General features: G+C 47.7%; 1 protein-coding gene across 3 annotated transcripts in view; it reads left to right on the plus strand.

Annotated features, from left to right (window-relative positions):
- Positions 1-470: 470 nt before the first annotated feature.
- The window catches only part of C8H1orf21 (chromosome 8 C1orf21 homolog), a 119385-nt gene continuing 104733 nt past the window's right edge, over positions 471-15122 (plus strand). The window contains exon 1 of one of the 3 annotated variants that reach the window (XM_075760537.1): positions 471-797. The gene's annotated coding sequence lies outside the window, so the exon portion shown is untranslated. Of the gene's footprint in view, positions 798-1528; positions 1790-15122 lie in introns of those variants that run through there. The other 2 variants (XM_075760538.1, XM_075760539.1) reach the window with 2 other exon arrangements.

Genomic DNA, 15122 nt, shown 5'->3' on the forward strand with positions numbered 1-15122 from the left:
TTGAAACGAAGCATTCCCAAGGGCACATTTTTAATATTAATTTACAACTGTTTCATGGGCAGTCATGAGACCCTTCATTTTAATGAAGGACACGCTCATATCTTTAAACATCTTCCTCACTATCCTAACCCATTTTACACCTGCCCCGCCAAAAAACCCTGCGTCCCCCGCGGCCGAGGGTGACACCGGGTCGCTCGGCCTCTCCAGCCGGGGAGCGCAGCCGGGCTGGCGTGAGGCGGTGGCCGGGAAGGGCACCCCAGCACCGGCCGCCGCCTGAGGGGGTAACGCCGCGGCGGCTCCTCACGGCCCGGCGGGAAGGGTCGGAGCGGGCCCCGCGGCGGGCAGAGGACGCCGTCACCGCGCAGGCCCCGCTCCCCCCCGCCCAGGGCGGCCGTTGGGCGCCGCCCGGTCCCTCAGCCGGGAGCAGCGAGGGAGGAAGCGGCCCCGCGGCCCCCGCAACCCCCCAGGCGGGCCGGCGGCGGGAAGGGCGGGCGGTGCGCGGGGACTCCTCCTCCGCGGCCTCTCCCCGCCGTGACGGCCGGGCGCGCCCCCCGCTCCGCACCGCCCCTTCCCCGCCTCGCACCGCCCCGACTCCCCAGAGAGGCCGCTCCGCGCCCGGCTGCCGCCGCCGCCGCCGCTGTTGCTGCTGCCGTTGCCGCCGCTGTGCTCGCACAGTTAGTTGGAGCCGCCTGGTCCCCGCGCTTTCCCGTCCTCTCCAGCCCGGGCCCGAGCCGCGCCCGGCGCCTGCCGGCGGCTCCCCGTGGCGGGGGAGCCGCTCCGAGGCGGCGGCTGCTGAGGTGAGCGGCCCCCGGGTGCCGGCGGGGGCGGGCGGCGGGGTGTGGGGGGGAAGGCAGCCGCGGGCGGGGAGCCCGGGGGACGCCGCTTCCCCCGCGGAGGCCCGGGCGTGGGCCGGCGGCGGGCGGGCTGGGGCCGGGCGGCGCCCCCACTCAGGGCCGGGGTCCGGGCCTCCCCCTCCCCCTCTTTCCGTGGGGCCGTGCCCACCGCCGCCGCGTCCTCCGGCCGCCGCGCAGCCTTTTTATTCCCTTATTTCTCCGTATCCAGACCCCCCCTCCCGCCTCCGCTGGGCGATGTTTTATTCATGACCCCGCCGGGCTTTGTACGGGAGCGGGCGCCTTCCTCCGCAGTTCACCAAGTGCTGCCAGACCCCGGGGCTGGGGGGGGGTGGTGGTGGTGTTGGGTTGGAGGCGAGATGGCTGCAGGGCAGGCAAGGTTTTCCCATCCGGGCCGGCAACCCGGGGCTTGAACGGCATCTGTCGGCTTTGGGGGGGCTGGCGTTGCGGCGGCTCAAAAGTGGAGTAAAGCAGGGGGGTCTCTTGCTGCATTTCCCTCTGCTCGCAGGAGGGACGTAGCTCGCTGCAGGTCTGCTGGCCTCATGGAGAAGAAACAAGTCACCGCGAAGCTTTCTGTGGCAGATTTGATATGTATATATATATTTTCTCTTTCAAGGGTTCAGCAGCAAGCGTATTGCAACACCAAATGCCTGTAAGTCAGGCGGCACTTACACCATCACCGAGTTAACTGTAGATGTCAGACTGTGCTTGCACTGATGTGATGTCAGATTCGTAATAACACGCAGAAATGGTGAATTCGGTGCTGGCTGAGCGTGATGGAGACGGCACAGACCCAGCTGGCGTGGACAGGCTTGGTGGAGCCTATTTCTTTCCTGGTGCAGGGCCCGCTGTGTAGGTTGTCCCCCGGAGCCGGCAGATCGCAGGGGCGCTGGGATAGTTGTTAGAGATTTGTGGGTACTACGGACTCAGAGGAGCAGGTACCTTTCCCTTACAAAGGTATTGAGATAATGTGTTGGTTAGAGAGACGTTTGCTGATGCCTGTCTTGTTTGTAACTTCTGCGATGAGGCTGCCGCCATGGGTGCCAGTCAAGAGGATGAATTTTGTTGCGTGCTGTAGAAAGCTGGCTGCGATCCATAGGTGTTTTTGTATTAGCCCCCGATACTGCTGCTCGATTTCTCATGAGCTGATCGGGGACTGGTGAACTAAAACTGAGAGATGCCGAAAAGCGTTCCTCATCCTACTCAATTTCCCATTGGCCTGCCTTTTCCGTGCCCTGGTTGGTTGGATTTCAATGGAAAAATTGTGGTCCTGAGTCTGGTCAAAGAAATCCGTGTGTTTTAGTTTGGCTGTTCTAATGTGCTGTTTGATAATAGCTGTATGGATACGTGTTTCTGAAGATCTCCCGCGTATGGGGGCTGGAGGGATTTGCCCTTTGGTACCAGTGGAGTGCATCAATACTGCTTGATGTCGTTTAACCTTCTATTACCTTAAATGTTGCATAATGAGGCAGCTTGATTTGTTTAAGGCTTTGTGATGATGTAATAATAATTACAAATCTTCTCATTGTCTGAAGAGTCTTTAAATACTACTCTGTCTCGGGAGGTTCTTCATGTGTGTTTATTTCCAAGAGGCGCAGGCATGGATGAGCAGCGTTTGATATTAATCATGTTCATTTTGGGGCGGGAGGGCAGGAGCAGTTTGGCACTAGTGCTTTAAGCTGTAATTTATGGGTGTGACGTCATGTGGTAGATAAGCTTTTATAGGCTCTGCCATGTAAATTATGGCCTTTGTTTATATACGTGCAATTACTTGTTTAGAAAATCCACACCATATAGTTTGCTTAATAGCCTGCGCTGGAGCTGTGAATAAGATCTAGCAGAATGTGCTTTAATTGCGCAATGTTGTTCAGCGGTTGAAAACATTTCGCTTTCCCTTGTGCTCACAGCCCACACCAGGTGTGAAGTTATTACGCCGCATCTGCACGCTGCGATATGTCTTGGACGGTAGTCGGCTGTGAAAGCAGTGGCCAGGCGCTTTTATTTTCTTCTTTCTCCATTATCTCTTTCACTTTGTTTTTTAAAAGAAGCGGGTTGCTGAAATGAGCCGTTTCAACTAATCCACGCTGGAGAGAGCAGCTTGGTTATTTAAGGCTGCTGTACTTCGTTATGCAATCAGATTAACAAAGGTTGAAATGATCATTCAACTTTGGGTAAACAAATGATGTGTGTAACAACGTGGATTAGGGCGACTGTTTACCTCGGAGAGAAGCGCTGCAGTTAACACATTGCAAATATTGGACCAAAACACAGTGAGTGGACACAGTAACGTAGTAAATAAATTTTTGGTAAACTTCTCGGGGATTATAATGCACTTACTATTGATTGTCTGTACTCCAGGAGCTTCTGTGGTGCCTTAGGTGCTGCCCGCACGCATGGGCAAACTTACTTTCAGCTTCATTTAATTGACAAGCAAAGGCCTCGGCAAACGGCTTTGTGCACAGCCCGATCGCGCCCGGGGTGCCGTGCAGGCTCTGTGCTAATTGCAGCGCGGGAGTTGGGTCTAGGAAGATGACCAATGTTCAATTGGAAGCTTTTTAAATAAAATAAATTTAAAAAAACTAATTCCAGACACGTTCGCTGAAGCTGGCAGTCCCTCAACCAGTCCATTATCAGTTGACTATTTCTTCTTGTTGTCGTGGAAGCAGCTTTGCTGCAGGAGAGATTTTTAGGGCTTGTCTCCCTGAATCTGCTCAGAGAGGAGGCGATGACGTGCGTGCTGCGCGGCGAAGGTCGGCGCAGGAGTAGTCGGCCTGGGCACCGCTGGTGTATCGCAGGTGAGACTCTGCCGGGAGAGACAAGAGCAGATGAGAAAGGGGGAGGTGGAAGCCTGCGATGTAGGAGAAGTAGCTGGAGGAGAGGGAGGTGTTTATCGGCGTTATGGCAGGGACCCCTCCTCGTCCGTGCGTGCGGTGCATCGCTCAGACCCCTGTCTGTGGTTGCAGCGTGGTGATCTTGTGTGGGCCCTGGTGCTGGACAGGTGGACCTCGCTCTAAAAATATGGTAGTGTGAAATACGCCCGCTGTTATTACAGCGTGCAATGGCGTCAAGCGTTTGGGGGAAAGGAGGAATAACTCACTCCTGGCAGTCAGTTTTCCGGAGGCCTTCGTGTTGGCGTGAAGCCTGAGCCCTTCCAACCTGCCTCTCGTTCGGGGAAAGGTAAGGTGCCCTCGAGGATGCTGCTCTTCCGTCCTTCAGCAGAAGATGATGGAACAGCGCTACGTGTTGGATACACATGCAAAAAATACTCCGGGAAGGGTTTTTTTAATATTATTGTTACTTATTTCCTTGCTGCCTATGGTTAATTTTATATAAGCAGGCATCTAATTGCAAAGGGATTTCACAGGCGCTTGCAAATATATATCATTATGCTACTGGCCGCTCTCTGTGCTGTGCCACATATTTGTGACCAAATGTACAGAAGCACATTTTGAGTATACTGGGATCTAAAGAGGTACTTTTGGGAATAGGTAATGTTGTTCAGGCCGTTTTATTGTAGGATGTACAGAGAGGAGGCGGTGTGGAATGTGATACACAGTCAGTAATTTTAAGATTATTTCTTTTACTGGTGACTAGTCTGCCTCAGCTCCGATTTATTAACAGGGTGGTATCTTGTTGTCTTCAATTTTGTGGACTGAATCAGAGCAGTTATTCTTGGTTGGCCTAGAGATCTGTCTAGCTCGGTATCTTTTCTGATGGAGCCACTCACAGGTGCATAGGAAAACTGTAACTACAGAGTTCTCCTCCTGGTAAACCCTTCCAGCAGTCATCGCTCTAGGCAATCTTTGGGCTGGCAGTTCCACTGAGGCTGTTGTGTTTAATAGCTGCTGATGGGTTGACTTCTCTGAAAAATGTCTGATTTGGTTTGAAAAACTTGATGGCATTAGTGTTCACAACATGCTGTGTTAGTGAACTTCTGGTAATTGTGCACTCTGAAAGGATTTTGTTTTGTTTGTTTTACAACTTGTCATTTGAAATGCCTGCCCTGTGATTTTTATCTGAATTCTGGAAGAATATCTTCCTTTCTAGACGTTTGTACAGAAAAGTACTATCTATGGGGATGTTAACAGGTCTTAGGATGTATATAAAGATAACTGCTATATGTTTGCAGTAAGGTACGCTCCCGGCCCCATTTACAGTCGCATTTCATAGATGCGTACCGTTACATCTGTCGTATTTGGGTGACTGCATGCAAAAAAATGTTCAAATACAAGAAGCGATGCGATCTCTGCAGCTATCCATCCTGTACAGGGATTGCAGTAAGTCTTGATTCAGAACAACTCGGACTGCAAAAGAGTTGCTGTATGCCAAGGAGTGACTTCAGCAGTGTTTGAAGTTCTTGCCAAAGTAAATCTTTGCAAGGTATCTGGTGTAATGTTTTAGGGGATGTGGAAGGATGCGGGGGACAGAATTAAAAAAAATGTTTTAAAGAACTTAAAGTTGAGAAACACAGATGCAAATAAGTGCAGCATCATGCAGTAAAAACAGCGACTCGGTCCCTGAATTTGTCTTTAGGTTAGCTTTCAACACGCCATCCTGGACCCTTTCAGGAATAGGTGGGTGTTTTGTTTTAAATTCCACTTTTCTTTTGTGTGGCGGGGAAGCAAGATCTTGTGACTGTGAATTGATATACAGCATTTGCTTTTGTACTGCTGTCTGAGTTTGTCTGGGTTACAGGGGCCATCTGGGTCACTGAGTTTGTTGTGCTAGACTTTGGTACTGGTGGTAACGGCAGTTATGTTCCGTGTATGAAAAGGAGCCCTCCAAAGGTTGGTAATTTATTTCTTATTGTGGCAGCTTCTGAAATCATATTGATAAAAATGGGTAAAATTTTCATGTTTTTAAAGGAGACAGAAAATCTTCATCTTGTCATTTCTACTGTTATTCCACCCTTAAGCCTGTAAAACTTATGATTAAAGTGGGTGGAATTTCAGCTTACTGGTTTACGGGTGGGATAATAGTAGAGAGTGACCAGACAAACATTTTCTGTTTGTTTTAAAAATAGAGACACTTACATAATGATGCTATACACAACAACAGTACATGCATATGGATAAGATCACTGCAACGGAGAATTAATCCAGCATGTCTGCTGTCGCTTGCTTCAAAGGAAGGTGATTCTAGAGTGATTTAACTGGTCCAGTCCTGAACAGGCTTTAGACAGGGCTCTGGATTAGAGGTTTGAAGAAATAGATTTGTAAACCATTTTGGAGAAATAGATTTGTAAACCATTTTGAGCTCTTAATTTATTATGCGAATCGGGGAAACCCATTCTTTCTCTTTTGTGGAACACTATCTGTGTTTTAAGTTATTTGCAGAGATTCATCTCTTAGTGTGTGGCGTGTGCTTAGTAAAACTGAGGCCCCATTTTTGAGTGTGGAATGCTATTGCTAGTTAAAAAAACCCAAAACCAAAAAAACCAAACCCAGTGAACAGGTCTGAAAGCATCAGGATTGCATCAGGGTCTTTCCTCTTACTATGGAAGTGGCCTCCCTTTGTTTTCCTTCTGTATCTCTAACAGAAAGCAATAGACTTTCTCCATCAAATTTGGAAAAAGATGAAAAGCAAGTTCACTTGAAACACGTATTTAATAGGAAAAAATTTTCTGGGATCTATATCTACAGGTGAGCATTTACCCAAGAGGGTGTGTTGGGCGTTGAGGCCATAACGATGTTGTTGCTAACCAAAATTCTAGCCCTGAATGTACCTATAAATACCATAGCCTACCCCTTTGACTCAGGGAAATGATACCTAGCTGGAATCATTTCATACATCGGGACATAAAAGGACCTTGGTGAACTTGTGCTTTTATAATAAACACGGAAAAGTTTATCCAAGTTGCCCAATAGAGGAGTTTATCCGCACAAAGACAGCTCTGTGTTCAGTGAGAGGGAGGCACGCACCTTTTAGACTTTTCTCCTTAGGATTTTTATCTCATCCCATCCCAAGTTTTTATTAATAAAAGCAAAACAACTTTAATGTGATTATGCATGTTTGACAGACAGACCTCTGTGTTTTAGACTCGTGGCTAATTAGATTTGTGGAGCCTATGCAATTCAGGATATTGGGCAGGGAGATTTGTTCCTTCCTCTGCGTCTCCCTGCTAAAACAAATTCCTCTCCTTCCCTTTCTTACGGTGGCAGAGGCATTTTCTGTGAACTTTGCAGGTTTCCAGAGGACGTGCTGATATTGGTGTGCCATTCCTAGGGAAACTGGCTTAGTGACATTCGCCTTTCTAATCGGAGAATTAATTTTACATTGCTATTCAGTGAAGTTTTGAATATGGGATATTTGCACTTCTCCACTAGAAGGTAGTCTGAGGAAAGAATCAGCCGGTAAAACAAAACAAATGCTGCTTTTTTTAAGGGCTAGTAACGGGCTGTAAGCCAATTTCATCTCTGAGGGATGACTAAGATGTTTCTCTCTTCTGGCAATGCCCAGTTTGGATCCTGCTGCTTAATTTTGTCTATAGGCCTGCTCATCTCAGCTGCATCTTAAAGGGAACGCGGCTGATGTGCAAGAAACGTACCGATAAAGCGTGCAGGAGTTTGGTCTTTTGTTGCAGATGGATTTACAGAGCACTCCGTCACTAGGAAGCCGCCTTCGGCAGGAGGGTGTTCTCTGAAGTGGGATGTGTAAAGCTGCGGTTTGGGCTGCGGATGCTGGTCAGCCATGTGATGCTGAAGGACAGGGTACTGTTCCTTTTCTTCCAGTGCAGCTGAGCTTGTTACATACGCACAGTAGCTGTGGTCTGGTGGGTGCCCAGAGGCTCAGCTTTCTCTTCTCAGCCTTTATTTTTGCAGGAATCTGAAGCAGCAGCGCTGAAGCTGCTGAATAAGCCGGACTGAATCCAGGGGAACAAACCTGGCTGCTCTCCCCTTCGTCCACCGCAGAAATGCGTAGAGGAGAAACTCGTATGAGTACTTTAGGGACTTGTTTTATTAGCGAGTGAAGGAAAAGGCAACCAGGGTTTTGTATTTTCTGTTATTTTTACCACTCAAAGTTCTTAGGGACACAGTTGTTTTTTCTTATGATTTATACTTTTAAATTACTACCTAGATTTCAGGTGTGGGAGCCTATTATTAAAAAGTGCCTGGCCAGTGGTACTGAAATGAAAATCACAACCTCCCAGTGAACAAGCTTCTGAGATAATTTCTGTTGTTTTTCCTCTGTTTAAAGAAGAAAAACAAGAGGAAGCTGTATCTGTTCTGCTTTGGTCATGTCAGATAACGTATATCTTTGAGATTAAAAAGTCTTGATGCTTCTGGGAGGAGGGGAGCGCTTCTTCCTTTTGTCTCGAACATTGCAGCGGAGGATACTAATTAACCACTGAACAAATTGGGATTGGGGGAGTTTGCCTTTGCTATCGCAGTGAAAATATTTTGTTTGGATGAGCTGTGCGAATTACACCCGCAGGCGTTCGTATAGAGATAAATCAGCCCCTGGCTGCCCCAAAATCTTCCTGTTTCAGTCTGCAGAAATATGCCAGGAAAGCTTTTGAAACGGCAACAGCCAGTCTGCATGTTCTGGAGCAGATTGTGTACCGGGGAGCGCGGCACAGCCCTGAGCAAAGACGTCAGCAGCGAGGAGTGACTGTCATCCCCGACACAAACAGACAGACTCCATCAGCCTGACGGACCGGCGAAGAGTGACGCAACACTAATGGGCAGATGATGATAATTGTCAGCTCAGAATATAGGGTTTGTTTGTTGTTCCTCCCCAACGACAGGAGCTGACTCTGAGGTGGATTTTCCTATAACTAGCATTCTGCATCTTTGACGTTTTGGCAGAAGCGAGACTATTTCCTAAAGAAAAAAAAGAAAAAAAAAAAAAAAAGAGGCCTCAGGCTTAGTAACAGCGTTTAGGAGAATAACAAATGCTCAGCTTTGTGAAGCTACGTTTAGTTGTACATTTATTCAGGGATTTTTACAAGCATAATGGGAAATTATGTACTTGACTCTTCCCTGAGTTGCAGTGGGATTCAGGGGACCTAATTTCCCTAAGACTATGAAAATCCCAGGCTTCGTGATGTAATTTTTTGTTTGCCTTTACACTTCTGTGCTAGTGTCTGAGCCTTTTTTCATCCACAGCAAACGCTTGGGTGCTGCCACAGAAATAGTTTTAAAGGCAATGAGTTGAGAGAAAAAGAGCTGGAGCTTCTTAGATGTATGGGGGCTGGATGAAGCGGGATTTGTTTGCCATTAGGGCAGAAATTTGTGGGAGAAGCCCGGTCAAGTGACTGGCCGGAGAGAAGGGGGGTTCATGAAGTCAAGGTCACTTCTTCAGCCGAACTGGATCAGGCTGACATCTTTGTGACGGGGGTTTTTGCCTGGCCTCTCCCACAGGCTCTGGGTAGCTGTCACGTACTTCCCCCGCAGTTGCTCGGCATTCTGTGAGCTCGTGCCTTAAAAAGAGAGACTCAAAGTGAACAGCTTTCCAGAAGGTCGTTAGAAATTTAATACTACAATTTAACGAGGCTTTTGAGTTACCTGTAACACAAATAACAGTGCTGACGACTGCTTTTCAATTATTAATTTTTGTACAGCGTGTTGTTGGCCATTAAGATGGGTTGTCTATGCAAAGTAATTCCATAAAATGCAAATTATTAGCTTCTATGTGGGTCAGAAAACATTGCATACTTGGTGTAACTCTTGTAGTTAAATAGGCTCCTTTGTTAAGCAAATAATTTAAGCACTGGTTACTCTTAGCAGTGTCAAAAACATACATGAATTCTTGCTGAGTGTAAATAAAGTGTTTCAGCTTTGAATGATGACTGCAGGATTTGGCTTCAAAGCTATTTTTGGGCCACGGGCACAGCCCAAAGCCAGGGGGACGTACGTGGCTCCGCTGCTGGAATGGCGTCAGGATGGAGGATGACTCAGTCACCCCTGCAACTTCCTCGTTGCTCCAGAAAGGTAGTGATTTATTGCAGGTCTGTGTCAGCAGTAAATAGCCATCCACCCCGCGCCGATTCAGCCGCTCCGAAAGCGGTAGTTACGGATGCGCGCCCCAGCTTCGCCTGCTGGGTCCCTCCCAGCTCCCTTCCCACCCGTCGGCCGCGGAGGGTGTAAACAAACACGTAGCCTTTCCTCCCCCGGCCGGGCGGCTCGTGTGAGGCTGCGAGCAGAGATCCCGTTCTTGCAGATAGACGCGCGCTGCGCGCCAGCGTCAAGATTTGGATGGCGTTCCTGTTGAGTCAGGGAAGTTTGGCTGCGCAAAGCCTGCGGGGGTTTGGTCTTCTGAGGGCGCCGAGGTTGAAGCAATAGCAAATGTGGCAGAATCAGCACATAGTGCTGTTGCTGCTGGGTGAAAAATTGGTTCAAACCCTTCCAGGCCCTGCCCTGGCCTTTCTTTGTACGCAGAACAGGTTGGGCAGCAGCGTGGGACCAGAGCAGACTACAGAGAAGAAGGTGGAGTTCACCAAGAATGTTCGTTAAGCGCGACGGGTCAAGGACTCTCATTTTTCTGGGGTTTACGTTGGCTTGCAGTAAATGAGGAATTTCTTTGTTCCTGGTAGGATAAATGAGAGTAAGGCAAGTAGTTGTTGTGTTGCTGGCTTTCCCCTCCTGCCTGCCTTCCAAAAGATACCCCAAGGTGCAAAACCCACCAGTCTAAATGCCTGATTTTGAAATAAAGCACTCAATTTCAGATCTGTGAATGATGCTAGCGATGTCAAAGGATTGCGATGGAGAATAGCATCCTAATGGCGATACCTCCTCCCATCTCTTCCACCCCGCTTTCCCAAGAGCTGCTGCTATCCTGGGGAAGCACATGAGGAACCCGCTTGCTGTTTCTTGCCATCACAGCCCTTTTCTTTTTAGTAGAAGGCAAATACCAGGATAATTGTTGCGTTCCTGTATTTTTTTTTGCCTTAAGCCAAATGCAGAAGAAACATCTCTCTTTTCTGGGGCATTTTTGCATCAGCATATGGTTTGAAAAGGCACGTAACAGGCTGTTGTTGGCCATAATCAGTGTTGGGCACTTCCCAGACGTGGTCTCTGTCGCGAGCAGGAGGTAAGTTTTAATGTAGTCCTTGAGAGAGGCAGAGGTGGGACAGGAGATCCCAGGTGACTTAACTATGCCAAGGAAACTATCCCAAAAAAAAATCTGCTGTGGATTTTCTGAGCGTGTGAGGTCAGCCCTGCTTTTGATCTTGGTTGTGACTGAATATCCTCAGGAATAAAAGCCACAAGTCAGAATGGAGGTGGCCCTGGATTCTTGGTGTTGTTTTGATGGTTGTTACCTGGTGAATCGCACTGTCCTGTTTGCTGATGGACTCGCTTAATGAGTCTCTGTGCTTTTCCAAGCATTCCATTTCCCATTCCTCTCTTCCCTGCCTACAATCTTCCATTCTTTACCTGCTGCTCATTCCTGCAACATCTCATGAATGTGTCTGGAATGCGTTTGGTATTGAAATGGTTTTATTGCTTTGAAAATGCTGAGAGTGGTTGGGTGTACAAAAAAAAAAAAACAAACCAAAAAACCAAAAGATAGTGTGTGAGCTTCACAGTCGTCTGCTTCTGTACCTGTAAAGTCAAACTCTGCGAGTTAGGCTCGGTATCTGTAAGGCCTCTTTGAAGTGTGAGCTGAGCTGTCTGTGGGAATGCTGATCTGGTCTCAGCGTTGAGGGGAAAAAAACAGTGTTGGAGGAGACACAGGGACCTTTCCATATCATCATACCGCATGACTGGTTTTGTATCTTGATTTGAATGTCAAAGAAGAGATGGAAAACAGAGGATGGGAGTGACTTTCGCCCTTAAGGTAACGTATGCCTCTTGGTGCTAGGGGTTGTGAGCTGGTTTACCAGTCTCTAGTTCATTTTTTCTCCCTGGTCATTAGCCAGCACGTCTGGTAGGCTCAATCGTTTGGTTAGTCACCAGAGGTACTTTAGGACAAAGTTTAAAATTGGTGGAAATCGCAGTGGTCTAAGTGCTGCGTTTGTTGTACTTACCTGGAAATTTAGGAGCAGACCCTTGGTGCTGTGTGCAGCTGCCTTTAGCGGTACCCCTGGTTTTCATCCCGTTTGCTGCTTCGTTACAGATCTGTACCGGAAAGGCTGGGATGAAGCGAGCGCCCACAAGGAAAGTTTTAGGGAATATTCAACTTCAAAGCACGAGGTAAGGAGGGGAAAATACATGTATGCTTGCAGATATTGCTGCAATATCAGAAAGGTGTTATGGCGTAGTGAATGTTGCACCACGTGAGAACTGGGAGACCACAGCTCTTTTTCCTGAGAGGCTGTGGAGCTGCTGTGACTGGAGTTGCCCGTTCACGATCTTTGCAGCTGTGGCGGCATCGTTGTGGTATGCAGCGTGGTGGGACTCTGATCTTGTTTTGTGCCTTGTTATCAGAAAAATAGAAACAGGTCCCTTTTCTCAGCTTTGGAATGTTTTTTGTTCTTTTTTTTCTTCTTAATAGAGTGAAATGTGGATTATTTTTCTAAATCCCTTGATCAACCTGAACCTCAGTAGCTTCATTCTGTTCTCATAATAGATCTGCTCCCCCCCAATACTATTTCAAGTTCCTAGTTATAAAGATGATTATTTCCTATTGCTGTCTAAGACAAGTACTACAGCTCCCAGTTCAATCCTGGGGCTGGGGTGTCCGTTGCTGTTTCCTGATGGCTTTTGTAGCTGTTTGCTCCCTGTTTTTGCAGGGTGAGCACCGTGCTGATTGATTGCAGGTTTATATTGCTAATAACTATAAACAAGCAATTCTGACTCATTGGTCATGGAGGATAGAAGTACAATCAAATATAGTGGCTATGTTAATTTGTTTATGTACAGCAAAATGATGTAAATATTGGTGCAGATTAGGTTTGGTCCCTGTGTGCTCTTGCGTTCAATACCCTGGGGTCAAAGCTGGGTACTGCTGAACTCACGGAGAATTTTGCTGTTGAGCTTAGTGAGTCTAGGATTTACCTTCTGAATGTTTAGAGGCACAGTGGGGTTTTTTAAATACTGTTAAATGCTGTAGAAGAAGGATTCTTGGTAACTTTATCATTAAAGCCATAATCACAGACTTCTGAGAGGACAAAGTAAGCTGCAAACACATCTTTCTGACTTTGTGATTGCAGTCTTTAGAAGGTGTACAGCTCCCCTGCCCATCTGGCCTCTGGTTGTCCCCCAGCCTCGACTCCCCGCCACCACCCGTCCCTTCCTGCAGCCCCTGCCTACCTCATACAGACTGGAGCCTGCGGGCACCTTGGGTTTAGCATGGACTGAAAATTAATACTGAAAAAGAAGTTCAGAGTGATGGTTGGCCACCGTGATGCCCAGCAAAGGAGGTATAGCATGGGCTCTCTCTCAGCACTGCTGTGCAGGTGAGGTTTGGCTAAATCTTTTCATTTTGGGGTAGGAACAGAGCCTGGACCTTTTGTTTCTGGGTCGTTGCCATCAAGAGCTGGTATCGGTCAGCAGAGAAATGGTACGGAGAGCAGGAGTAGTATGTCTGTTCATAAATGTATTAAAGAAGGAGGTGGCAAGGTAGAGGGCTGGAGATGAAATGTGAAGAGCTGAACAGCTGATGGCACGAGGCTGGAAACGTGAGCAGGAGAAAATGAGACACTGACTAACGAAACCAGAAGGCGCTTGCTGTTGAAAAGGAAATTGTGTAAGGTCACGTGCATGCTTTGCGTTTCTGTCTCAAGGTGTGTGGTCAAGGGGGCAGAAATGATCAAATGCTTCCTCCTCCTGTTCTTCATATGGTTTGTATTAGGAATAAATGCTTTCCGAGTGAGGGGCTCGGAGCCAGAGCAGTTCTCTGTGGGCTGCGATGCAGGATGCTGGGCTTCGTGTTCCTTTTCCTTTTAGAGGCAGCAAGCAGAGCCGGCTCTCTGGCAGCGGGCTTTCACCTGGGGTGGTGGTGCCGAGTCCTAAAGCTGGGTCTTGGGCTGGTCACCCCCCCATGCCAGGGACACCCCAAGTTCTTGTGGGAGACGCCTGGCTCTTTGTGCACCCTTCTCTGTTAATGGGTGAGATGTAGTTGGGGTGGATTCAGCCAGGAGATTCGCCGGTTGAACCCTGCAGAGCAATATCACGAACTATGGGCAAGGGAGAAGAGGAAGGAAAGAATGTGGTCTCCAGTTAGGGTTTTACTACAACTCTGAAACATTAAAGATCAGTCAAAAAGGTCATAAATATTCCAGTTGTGAGCTGCAATGATATTGCTTAATGCACTTTGCTGATTGTTCCTGCTGTCTTTTCCAGGTGGAAATGTTAATATTCCACTTAGAAGCAGCATTTCTTCTAATTGGTGGCTGCACCCGTTGTTTGTTCCCCAGACCTTCTCTCTTTCTGCTCCAAAGCGCTTGGATAACTGGGGTTATGGCAAAATAATCATCACCTGTGTTCGTTCCTGTTTCTCAGCAGTGCTGATTTGTACTCCGGTATTGGAAATTGCAAGACAGACATGTGGACAAGTGTGCAAAAGGCAAAGCAACAGCAACAAGAAAAAAAGAAATTGTATTTGATTAAAATCCATTTCACCGTGATACCTTAACTGTAGCTAATTGAGAATATGTCTGTGGAGAACTAAGGATAAGAAATGAAGTTTTATGGATGAGTCTTCACTTGTTGAACCTGGGACGGGGCTTGTCGGAAGCAATCATAGGCTCATCGTGGCACTGACGTGCCATTGGGAAAGGAAGCAGTGGCTGGCCCTGCAAACACCGGCCATGGGAATACGTCGACTCTCATGATTTCGGTAGCTTTTACTGGTTAATGGTTCTGCTAATGTGTCTGCTTTGTAGGATCGAGGCTTGTTTGTGTTTCTGGTTTATGTCCACCACCTTTATTGTCTTGTGTTGTGCAGCAGACCTGCAAAACCCAAACCAGCATGAATTTCCGCGGAGTTTCATGTTGCCACTTGTGTTGGCACGCAGCGTATTTGACAGTATATTTGGCAGGACACCAAAGAACAGGAGCTATCTTGCAGGCCAGCAGATGTAATGGAGGTAAGGCTGTGTGCCTGCTGCCGTAGGAACTCGTATCCAAGACTGTCAAGTGCTTTAGTGCTGGTTTTGAGCGGGGAAGCCTGCGTGTAGTATCTGCAAAGTCCTAGGCAACATAAAGTTGCGTCATGGGTCTCTTCTTTATTGGTTTAACATTTTAAAGAGTTTCTAAATATATAAAATGCTAAAAGTTTAAACTTTAAAAGCCTTGCTCCTTGCTTAACTTTACTTGTAACTCAGAATGATTTCTTTATTGTGGAGGATCCTCTCGCCGGCACTAACGCCATTTCCCATTTTGGTTT

Source organism: Balearica regulorum, chromosome 8 (genome assembly GCF_011004875.1).
Source record: "Balearica regulorum gibbericeps isolate bBalReg1 chromosome 8, bBalReg1.pri, whole genome shotgun sequence".
Classification (NCBI taxonomy): Eukaryota; Metazoa; Chordata; class Aves; order Gruiformes; family Gruidae; genus Balearica; species Balearica regulorum.